General features: G+C 34.0%; 1 long non-coding RNA gene across 4 annotated transcripts; it reads left to right on the top strand.

Moving 5' to 3' along the window:
- The first annotated feature begins 7,957 nt into the window (after positions 1-7,957).
- Positions 7,958-11,560, top strand: LOC131013692 (uncharacterized). Of its 4 annotated transcripts, none has more exons than XR_009097783.1 (7): positions 7,958-8,627; positions 8,710-8,792; positions 9,041-9,079; positions 9,251-9,303; positions 9,391-9,474; positions 9,561-9,848; positions 10,897-11,560. It is a non-coding gene; the product is annotated as an uncharacterized LOC131013692 (long non-coding RNA). The 4 variants fall into 4 exon arrangements; XR_009097782.1 differs by having other exon boundaries at positions 10,806-11,560; XR_009097784.1 differs by having other exon boundaries at positions 7,960-8,627; positions 9,561-9,813.

The raw sequence follows: 11,560 nt of genomic DNA, 5'->3' as shown, positions 1-11,560 counted from the left end.
TTTTTGGTGTTGCTTTTGGCGTGGTCGTTACTTGTTGGGCAGATCGCACAATCGGAGTTTTCACAGCGTTTTAGTTTCCGGCGACGGCCTCATTCCGGCCGAAACTATTCGTTTTATTTCTTCGGTTTTTGTTTGGGTGGTAATCTCGGCGACGGAGTATAACCGGCCGATGTTTTATCACTTTAGCTCTGATCTTGGTTCTGTGGTAAGCTCACGGCGACGGCATCTAACCGGCCGTGTTGCTTACTTTTGTCTGTCTTCTTTGTTCGAGCTAACGGCGACGGCGTCTAACCGGCCGTATAGCTTTCCTTTCTGGGCTTCTTGGCGACGGCGTCTCACCGGCCAGTTGCCCCTGTTCGGTCTTTTTTGCGGGGTGAGAGCCGGGTTGGTTTGGGGACGATGGTTAGGCCGGAGTTCCGGAAACTTACCCCTCCGCTCTCTCCCCCCTTCTTTTCGTTTTTTTAGACGGGTACTCTTTTTCCTTTCTACGGTTTTTCCCTTTGGGTTTTCTGTAGAAAGGTTTTAATGAGGCTCGGCCCTTAGTCTGCTTCTCCTGTGCTTTCAAGGGTTTTTTTAGGTTTTTCTTTTCCTTTTAATAAAATCGCTTTTTAATAAAAAAAAAATATAGCCTATAGGTTTATTCACTCATATATGTCGCAAAATTTATTGGTTGTTTGTACTATATGCGTGAATGACTTTTAGTCAATCTAATTTAATTAGATATCTTAATTAAAATATACTAATGTAAGGATCTTGAGAGAAAAATAAAATATATGAATTTTGATATAATTTTTAATTTTTTATTAATAATTATCTATACTTAAAATTGTGTATTAATTTGAGTGGATTTTGAAAATAGCCACTTTGGAATAGTAAAAATAAAAATTATCTATTAAGATAAAAAATTTAAAAATTGGTCACACTTACCATTATACCCTTGTTACACCCCAATTCTTGAAACAATAACTATAACTGGGGTACGACTCATCATTTTAAATGAACAAGGGAAAAACCTTGTGAAATCCGAATAAAATGGATAACAGGCTTAGCCCCTTTTGACGAAGAAAGACAGGTATTCAAGTGATACGAATCAATCAACAAACATAATATCTTCTGGATCACAAGTTTAGTTTCACATGCTTCAGATAACCAACATTTATAGAATGAAATACTTGCGAATTAATAGTCTCGGCTCAACAAAAGATATTGTTTAGAGTCACAACATAAAGGTCTTAAGTTAAGGAAACAAAAGACAGATACTGGCTAATTCTACAGCGAAAGTCAAAATAAGGAGTTGAACTCTAGCCTTAGCTTGTCCCGTCGTCACCTGTCGTTAACCTGAAAAACATTTGAAAATATTTGGGCTAAGTACTAATGTACTTAGTGGGCTGCAACATTAAAACATTTCATAACCTGTAAGAGCAGTTTATCCAATCATACTGACATGACTTAGAAGGTTTTAAAGTGAAATAACTTCTAAGCATGTTAAAACATTTCATAATATACTTAATTATTTTGCGCGCGTTTGCACACTCCATTCTGTTACTCGCTGTGATCCCGGACCATTTAGTCACCGATGGATCTCTGTCTCCCGCTGACTTGAACTGAGGGCGTAACCCAGCCAAGTAAAATAAACCTCAGAAATTAATCCAGACAAGCCTATCATAAACTATGCTCCGGAACACATCCCATCGAGCACCCTTATAACGCATCTGGTTAGTGCCCGATGGAGATCAACCCACCGAGTCAGCTAACAAGTGTACACAATTCTCAAATAACGTGTTAAGTCATAAGAGAACCTCAATTGATTAACTGTACGAGCCTTAAACATGGTAGAGTGCACAAAATATTTATTGGATAAACAGTTTGTATTTCATGAAACATTTAAGCTCATTAGCTCAATCATACATTTGGAAAATAAACCCACCTGTTTAGGCAAAGCCTGTCGTTTAACCTTATCTCTGAATCGGAATAGCAGTGCTAATCCTCCTGATGTTCAAGGCCTACAAGAAATCTATTCTTAATAGGTCTCTTAAATCTAAACTCAAGTCACGGTGAAGTACTTAACATTCTATGATTCACTTAGCGCATCGGTACACCTCACGCCGATCACCTCCTTGGCAACGGCGAAGCGCCGTCACCTCCCTTTGTTTATCCGACGACCGCAGCAAGCCACGGCCGCTACCCTCACTCTCCTCTCCTCTAGATCTGACGGAAACACAACCTACAGGCCACGCCTCCGCCGAGCCCTAGATCCCCAATTCAGTCACGATTCAACACCAGCCCTCTCCCTTAACTCCGACGACTGCACTGGATCCACGGTCGCCGCCCTCAACTCTCATCCACTCTCGACTGACCACCCACACAGCCAAAACTCCACAAAACATACACGTTCAGGGCACGACTCTAAAGCAACACAGTTCAAGACTCTTCATTTTTGTTTTCTAATCGGTAATGTTCATGAATGTATGCATAGCTCAGGTATACATATGTATATTCATACAAAAGCTTGTTATAATGAAAGTCAGTGAACATATGTATGCGTGTGAAACGATAGAGAGAGAGAGAGAGAGTAAAACGAATGAAGGAAATTGTGAAATTTGATGTTGGAGTATAACCTTGAGGAGAAGAATTCTGTGAGTTCTGTCAAATGTTGAGATTGAAACTTGCTGCTCTTGCCGAGAAGGGTGAAAGAAAAATCAAGAGGAATGAGGTTACTTTAAAAAGAAGAAGAATGAACAGTGATTGGAACATGGATGCACTCTATCCACAAGCTTAGTAAAATATCTTGAGGATTAATGGGTTGATTTGGGCTCAAGGATGTGTGATTGTGAATGGGCCGGTTCTCATTTCCTTTTTAACAGCAATTAAAAGCTTGAGGCCCAAATAAAATTAAAGCCCAACTCATATAATAATTAAAATCCAACATGGACTTTAATTTAAATCTTGCAAAATTAATACCAATTATATGTAGAAAAATTCTCATATTCACATACTCACATTTAAATTAATATGCAATGCACAAGAATTTAAATGACTTAAATATTTACAAAAGCTTTCGTAAATCATTTTTGTTGGAATTAAATAAATTCTTTTCCTCAATCCGGCGTGAATCATCTTAAATCTAAGTTCAAAATTATTCTAAACTTAGTCCGAGGAAACGGGGTATTACAACCCTTCACATAAAAAACTTAAAATTATCCACGAATTCACAACCAATACTATTTTTAGTTGTGAATTCCAACTTTAAAACTCGAATTTATAACTAGCTCTAATTTAAGTTGTGAATTCAAGTTTTAAAACTCGAATTCACAATTGAATAATTAATGTTGGTTGTGAATTCGAGTTTTAAAGTTTGAATTCAAAATTAGGAATATTGTTAGTCATGAATTAAAGTTTTAAAGCTTGAATTCACAACTAGAAATATTGTTTGTCATGAATCAAGGTTTCAAACTCAAATTCACGACTAACATCTATACTATATTAAAAATAGAGTTTTCAATTTCAAATTAATTTCAAAATTGAGTGGCAATTTTGTAGTTAGAATAAAATTGAAGGTTTATTTATAAGCTATACATCTTTTTTTTTCTTTTTTCCTTTGACTTCTTATTTTTCTATTTTATTTCTTTTTTAAAATTGTGAAATTCGACTAATTATAAAATATTTGATATGCATGTCAAATTAAAGATCATGACAAAAGCTGTAATATGATTATATTTTATTGTTATGTAAATATTAGATTTAAAATATAAAAATTATATTTATTTAAAGATTAAATCTTAAGAAAATTCACTCTCCTCTCTCCTCTTTTTATTTTTGAATAAATATTTTTTTTCAATTATCTTTTAACTTATATTGTTTTCTTTTTTTACAATATCAATTTTTATTAATATGAATTATTGTTTATTATTTTTATATTAAACTAAAATATATTTATCTTAAATTATAGTATTTTTTATTATATTTAGATTTTTTTATATAATAATCAAATTAATATCAATTTTATAAATAATAAAATATAAAAATATTTTTCGTGTGTTGCACGAGTGCAAATGCTAGTTATTTATAGTTGTGAATTCAAGTCTTAAAACTCAAATTCACAACTACCACTATTTCTAGCTGTGAATTCAAACTGTAAAATTTGAATTCACAACTAGCAATTAATAGAGTTGGTTGTGAATTCAAATGCAGAAGAAATTGTTTCAGTCAACGTAACTCACGCCACTGTAAGTGTGAGTGTTTATTACAGAATCGATTCTGCAATTTTCCATGCGCGAATTCGCTACATAGCAACAACGAAAGTGAAAGCAAAACTAATTTGAGTCTTAATTGTAACGCCCCCATCCCTTGCGAATAGGAGATGCTACCAAAAATATTCAATCATTTCATTTCTTTAATATTAATTTAATTATAGACTATAATGAAATTATAGAAAAAGAATTTCCTATTTGATATTATAGCAATATAATATAATAAATATTATTATTAAAAATAATAATACTTAACCAACGAGTCATTATATTAATGATATAGTATAAAATAAAAGTAAGAGGTGGATTCCAATTGAACAAATTTGAAAATCGACATGCACTACCTTATGTGAGGGAGAGAGAGAGGATGAGAGGCACAGTCACGTGAGAAACAAAGAGATATGTGAGAAAAAGAAAGAGGAGAGTGGCCAATTTTTATTTTTTATGTTAGGGGTAATTTTGTATTTTTGCACAAAAATTGACCAATTTTTAAAAAATTTATTTGATAGACTAATTTTAAATTTACTATAGGAAAGTGATCAATTCCATATATTACCTCTTTAAATTTTATCTAACAATAGTCTGTATACACGCTTGTCTATTTCGGTGAAGTGATGACCTTTTCAGAGGCTTAGCTGTCTATTCTTTTAGTTGAAGAAGAGACAATTAAATGATGCAATAGACATTCTCCTCAACATGCCCCACGAGATTGACCGAACACACATCGAATGAATATATCAGATAATGAAACGAGTTCGATTTATTTTAAGGGATTTTGTCATGTAAATAAAACAAAATTAAATTTAGTTATTTTTTTTGCTTTTATATGAGCTACAATTTCGGTAATGATAATACAAAAACATTAAAAAAAAATTATTAATTTATCACAAAATTAAAATCTTCAAATTTTTATAAATTTCAGAAAAGAGTGTGATGCGTACGTGAATTTTGTTTTGTTTTTTTTTTTTTTGTTTTTTTTCGTCTTAGCTTGAATTTGTGCTATATTTTTTAACTTACAAAAAATTAAAGACGTAGAATTTATCATGATTTTTTAGCTTGATTCACTTTAAAATGGTTCTAAATTTGAAGATTTTTTGTTTTGTAATAAAATAATAAAAAAAGGAAAGTTGATATATTATCATATCAAGCAAGAGAAAAATTCATAAAATGGTTAAAGGTTTGTACTTAATTTTAGAGGTCAATATCCCTTATTTTTATGTTACTATTACAAATTTGGATTTTTTCTACAACACTATGACTACGTTTTTTGAAAAAAAAAAAAAAAAAAAGGCATAGTTTATACATATAGGCTATGGGTTGTTTACCAAACTATAGTGCATGTGCGCAATGTTTTGAGTTATTACTACACATGTAGTCTTTAGTAAGCAATTAATATTGGTACTGTAAAACCCATAATATATGTGGATGTTTTTTAAGCTTTTGTTTACGCACGGTCTTCGACAACGGAGTGTAAATCCGTGTTTTTTTTTTTTTGAAACTTTTGTCTACGATAATTTCAAATCGTTGTAGGTGCGTGTGTTTCTCCACTTCAAATAAATATAAAAAAATAATTATAAACTCTAATTGGATGAGTGAACCTTTGTTAATTATTTTTATATTATTTTAATGCATAATAAATTAAAATTAAACAAAAAATAATTTAAACTTAATGAGAGTACTACATAATGGTACACATTATATCCTGGAACAGAGGATCCCACGTGAAAAGGTGGAGGGGTAACAAAAGATCTCATGTCGTAATGAGATATTACCTGTCGCATGCAAGAGGTTTTTTTTTTTTATCATAATTTTTTTGGGGTGGGGTAAGAGGGGTGGGGGCCGAAAATATCTAAAGTCGTAATGAGATTTTCATAACTTTGATAATGACACATATAAATGTTTAGTTAAAATGATATATTGTCATCAAATTAGACAATGTGTAGTAATTTTTTTGGGCGAAATTTCTTCCTTTAGCCCCCTCGTGGACGATTAAAACAATAGATTATGGGTCATAATTGCCGTCTCCGATCAATTTCTAACATATAACTCTCAAGATCACAAAAAGAACAATAAGCCCTCACCCAACTCTCAACCTCCCGGTTTATTGAGATGATATATATCAAACTTCTAATCTATTGTAATTATTCTCTCCCGATTCAAATCACAAATTAGAAATGCACAAAAGGTGGCCAACCAATCGTACAAGAGATAAATTTAGGGCTTGAGAAGATACAATAAGCACAATCAAGATATACATTAAATAGAGAAATCAATTCATTACAAATCCATCTAATCTAATCCCTAAGATAAGGGATTTTAGCCAAACATATTCATAATAAAAATAAATCCCAAGTCATAAGAAAACATAAACAAAGATATATATATATATATATATATATATATATATATATATATATATATATAAAGAGATAGAGATTCATAGACAAATCCTATAATCTTGATCTTCAATCATGTAGTCTTGATGAGCTCATTTCCAAGTCTTTCCCTTCTTTCTTTGATTTTGGTGTACGTTGTTCTAATGTGTGGAAGAGAGAAAATAGTAGAAGAAAATGATGGGTTGGAGGAGAAAAAAATGGAGGCTAGGGTTTGGAGAGGTGATTTATGGTGAATGATGTGAAAAATGAGAGAAGAAGGGGTATTTGGGGCTAAAAATCCCTTCTGGGCCCACAAAAACGCATAATTTCGCCTTTTGACCGCGGTCACGACCGTGACCACAGTATAGGACTGTGGGGGAGCTGTTGGAGGGCCCCGTGGCTGCAGCCCGGACCGCGGGCGCCGTCTGGCGTTCTGGACGATTTTGGAGCAGTGGCCCGCGGTCGGGCCCGTGGCCGCGGCCCGGGACCGCAGGGTCTTGGGCTTTATGCAAATTGCAAAGTCGGCTCGTTTTGCTCCGTTCTCCCTCGTCCGGACTCGGATTTGGTCGCCATTTGCGCTCACGGATTCCTCTCGAGACATACTTCAATCTCATGTCTTCAAAATGCTTCAATTAATCCTTAATTTTTCCTGAAATCACTCCAAAACTACACCAAGGCATCAAATCTTCATAAAACTAAACATTAGGGCACAAACAAGCATTCACAAGCAAAACATGAAGGGAAATGAGAACAAATCATGTGGAATTGAGGTACGAAAATCATGTTTGTCAATATAAAGAAAGATAATATTTCAAAAATATTACTTTCCTTCATGTCGATTATTTTTTTTTTATCACAATAATAATTACTTCGAATAATTCATATTTTTCAACAAGTCTTGACTAACAGAGCAGAAGAGGGCTCGGGCGCAATGGCGTTAAATTATTTTGATCAAATAATTATTATTATTACAAAAAATAATTATTTTCATCACAACAATAATTACTTTGAATGATTTGATCTAAATCTACAATCCATACCTAGACCCGCTCTCCAATCCTGACCCGATCCGTCTCACATATACATATATATATAATCTGACAGGAGAATTTGGGTTTTTTAGCCACTTATATTTTACGTTTAACGAACTACATAGAAAGAGGGGTTAGCTTACACGTGCCAATAGGCACACACATTACATTTCCAAACCAATCAAGATATGATGGAAACGCGAATTGTGGCTTAATATCTGTTAAGCTCTCTAATGTGATTCCAAAACTTCTCATCCATCTCCATTCTCCCACCTTTCCACCTTCCAATCAAACGTATTCAGCAGTGATCCCAAATTACATCTGAAACATTATGCATTTCTTTTACATATTATTTTTTGATCTAAAATTATTATTAATTTCTGAAATTAAAAAGATAATCTCTAAACTAATAAACTATTAATTGATCGTTATATATATCAATTTCCTTTTAGGAAAGGGCTACCGTGAGAGCAACCGTAGATCTTAATGATTTAAGGGCTGAAATGATTCTTATCTATCAATTCTATAAAGCAATTCATATTGCAGCCTCCATAGTGATTCTCTCTCCTACATGGCACTCCCACAATCCTTTATTTCATATTATCTCAAATGCTTTTTCCTCACGCCTAGCTTCAACCTTCACATCTTTTTTCCCACAAATTTTACACAGCCACGCTTCAGCCGTTACATCTCTCAAAGCTTCTCTCCCAATATAAGTTTCCATCAATCTTGCCACAAATCTCAAACAATCCGCTGTGTAATTGAGAGATTTATAAACAACCCGCTGTGTAATTGAGAGATTTATTCTCTGTCGCGACTTCTCAAACAATCGATGTCGAATCTTCCCACAAATCTCAAACATCCTGCTCTGTAATTGGGAGATTCAGTCTCTCTCTGTCAATTTCCATGGCACAAATTAGGGAGGTGCTTCATCCATGGCTGCACCCCACGCTACAGATCCATGATTCAAGGTGAGAGTGATAGATTTGGAAAGGCAAATCAGCGGATTTATGACATGTTTACACCTTGATTTTTTATTAAAATTCTTGGCAGGCTATTCCTCTACAAGTGGGCTTTAGAAATTTCAGAGAGAAGGAAAAGTTGCAGGTCATTCTTCGTCCTTGGAGCAATATACGGTAATTCTTTCAACTTTGAGGTTCTGAGTTTTGTGGGAAGGATCGAGGCTCATTGAAGTTTAGTGCCATGTGTGGTTTAATGTTATTCCATCTCGATCATGGTTTTGGTTTTTTTCGTTTTTGGAGAATGATGTGTTTGTTTCGATTTTTTCAATTCTGGTCGCATATATATATATTGATGTCGTGGATTTTGTCTTCAGTTTTCAATTTATTTAAAGAACTAACCATGGATATGCTATTGTGTACAGGTACTACTGTTTTTCGTCTGGGGATTCTGTTGTTGCAAGGTTAGTTCAATATCATCCTTTATTGCAAGGTTATTGGATTCGATATATCTGTGTTTAAAGATAAGATTTTTTGGGCATTTCATATTGATATGCAGGCATGAAAAACAACAGTTCTGTTAGAGTATACTTTTTAGTTTTTTATTTCTAAAATTTGGGATCATACACACCCAGGTTCCTTCAATGAGCTGTTTTGAGGAGAGGGCTATATTCTTATCACTTTGCAGGTTGTTCCATAATCTTATTTCCCATCTGACATACTCTTCAGTTGCGGTCTGTTCTTTTACTCCTTTTCATTTCTTTTCATAATGCAGTGAAAAAATCGCTCCCTCCAAGCTGCTGCTGAGGAACATAGAAAGGCTGGTGAAAAAGTAATGAGGTTGGCAGACGAACAGAAGGTATTTAGTCATTCTCATAACTGAAATCTTTCACATGTGAAGTTCAGATAGTTATAGGAAATCCTATGTTGGCTTTGTAATTTCAGAAACAAAAGGAGGAACTCCATAAGAAAATCATTATGCTGGAGAAACAATTGGATTCAAAACAAGCAGTACAACTTGAAATTGAGCAGTTGAGAGGTAAAGTAAATTTTATGAAGCACATGGGAGATGAAGGTGATCAAGAAGTGTTAAAGCAAGTTGAGTTGCTGATAAAAGCCCTAAGGGAGAAGGAATGAGACATTGATGGTCTGGAAGCATTAAACCAAAGTTTAGTTGTGCAGGAGCGCAAGAGAAATGGTGAGCTACAAGATGCTCAGAAAGATATGGTTAATGTTAGTTCTTTAACACTATTAAAATTATCTGACATAGAAACTGATTGCACTCTTCACTATCGCTTCGTGATCACACACACACATGAATCTATAAAATATGATTATTTGGTTTACAAATTATGAGTATATCTCTCCTCTCCACCCTTAAAATTATGATTATTTGGTTTACAAATTCTGAATGAAAGCTACTATTTTCCATCTAATTTGCTTCTGCATCTTTATATTCAATTCCTGCACTATTTGCAGTCTTTCATGTCAATATTTTTGGTAGAATTGTTTCAAAATATGTATCCTACGTGGCGCTCTCAAATCTATTAATTATATATACAGATACATATTTGAGAGCTCTCAGCAATTCTGTATCCTACATGGCGCTCTCTCAATTATGTATTCTATTTGCAGTTTTGGATTTCATATATGCTTAATTTTTCATTCTTTACTTGCTTTCTCCATTTATGTTGTACTCTTCGTCTGAATCACGGCAAACTTACGATACTACCCTAAATATTGTGTTCGAGAATTGATGGCCGAGTCAGTGTCATATTTGCTAAGGAAAAAAGGGTGCCAATTCAGAAACTAAAGAAATGTATTATGTTTTTTTCAGGTGAACTTGTCATTAGTTTTTTTTTTTTCTTAAGAATACTCCCAAGAGTGAGCTTCAGTCTTTGTATATGTGAATGATTAGTACTTGGTGTATATGCATTGCACAATACATCCATTCATCTGATTGCCCCTCTCATATTAGAGCATTTAAATTATTTAATATATGATATATGCAAAGCATGATGAGGTATTTTATGTTTAGTCCATTCTGTTATTGACTCTTTATCTTTATTAAATAGTAAAGTAAAAGTGTGAGGAAGTATGTTTGCTCTTTAGTACTTCTGTTTGTTTGTAGGTTGTTTTCACATTATTTATAAGCTAGGGATCAATTTTTATATTGCAAATGTTGAACAGGTATTCTGAAACTTATGATTGAAGTTGTTGAGGAACCATCGGAAATGAGAGAATCTGCATCGAAGCTCTTCTTTGGTTGTCTATTGTTCAGGTGCTTGACAATTTGGAACTTTATGTATGTATATATGAAGAGTTCCTGGTTGTTCCAGTACTGCCTCCTAAAGTAGCATATCTCCAAAGTGATTGTAGTCCATGACACTCAGAGGATCTTTGATGCATGTGCGTTCACCATAAAATCTTTGAGTAAGCCGGAAAGCTTGGATGCGGCATGACTTGTAGTACCGGCGCAAGCTGTGCACGTATAGGGCATCCTCATTGCCAAGGAATTCACAATTTTCCACGACAGAGAGATCGTTGTCTGACCAGAAAGCTATTTCTTGCTGAGCTTAAGGCTTGCTGTGTTCTGGATGGTGAGACCATTGGCCATAAATCGGCGGGATACAACAGCTGTAGAAGGTGTTAGATGATAAAGAACTTGATACTCAGTAGAAAATCAACTCTCCTACACAACCTTAGTACTAATCTGTATACAATTGTTATAGTACAGAGATTTATATCTCATGAAGACAAGTCCAGAAAATAGAGAGCCATACTTGCAAACATTAGAAAATGACTTTTCTGGTAAAAGGGCTTGCCAATATACAACACACAATGGTAAAAAGGCTTGCCAATTCTGATCGAGTTATTGTAAGTTCAAATTGACGTGAAAAAACTTCTAATTATAAGCTGTGTTTATGAGATGATTTTTTTAGTTA

Source organism: Salvia miltiorrhiza, chromosome 2 (assembly GCF_028751815.1).
Source record: "Salvia miltiorrhiza cultivar Shanhuang (shh) chromosome 2, IMPLAD_Smil_shh, whole genome shotgun sequence".
Classification (NCBI taxonomy): Eukaryota; Viridiplantae; Streptophyta; class Magnoliopsida; order Lamiales; family Lamiaceae; genus Salvia; species Salvia miltiorrhiza.
Note: the sequence above shows the minus strand (reverse complement) of the source record. Positions and strands in the feature narration are given on the sequence as shown.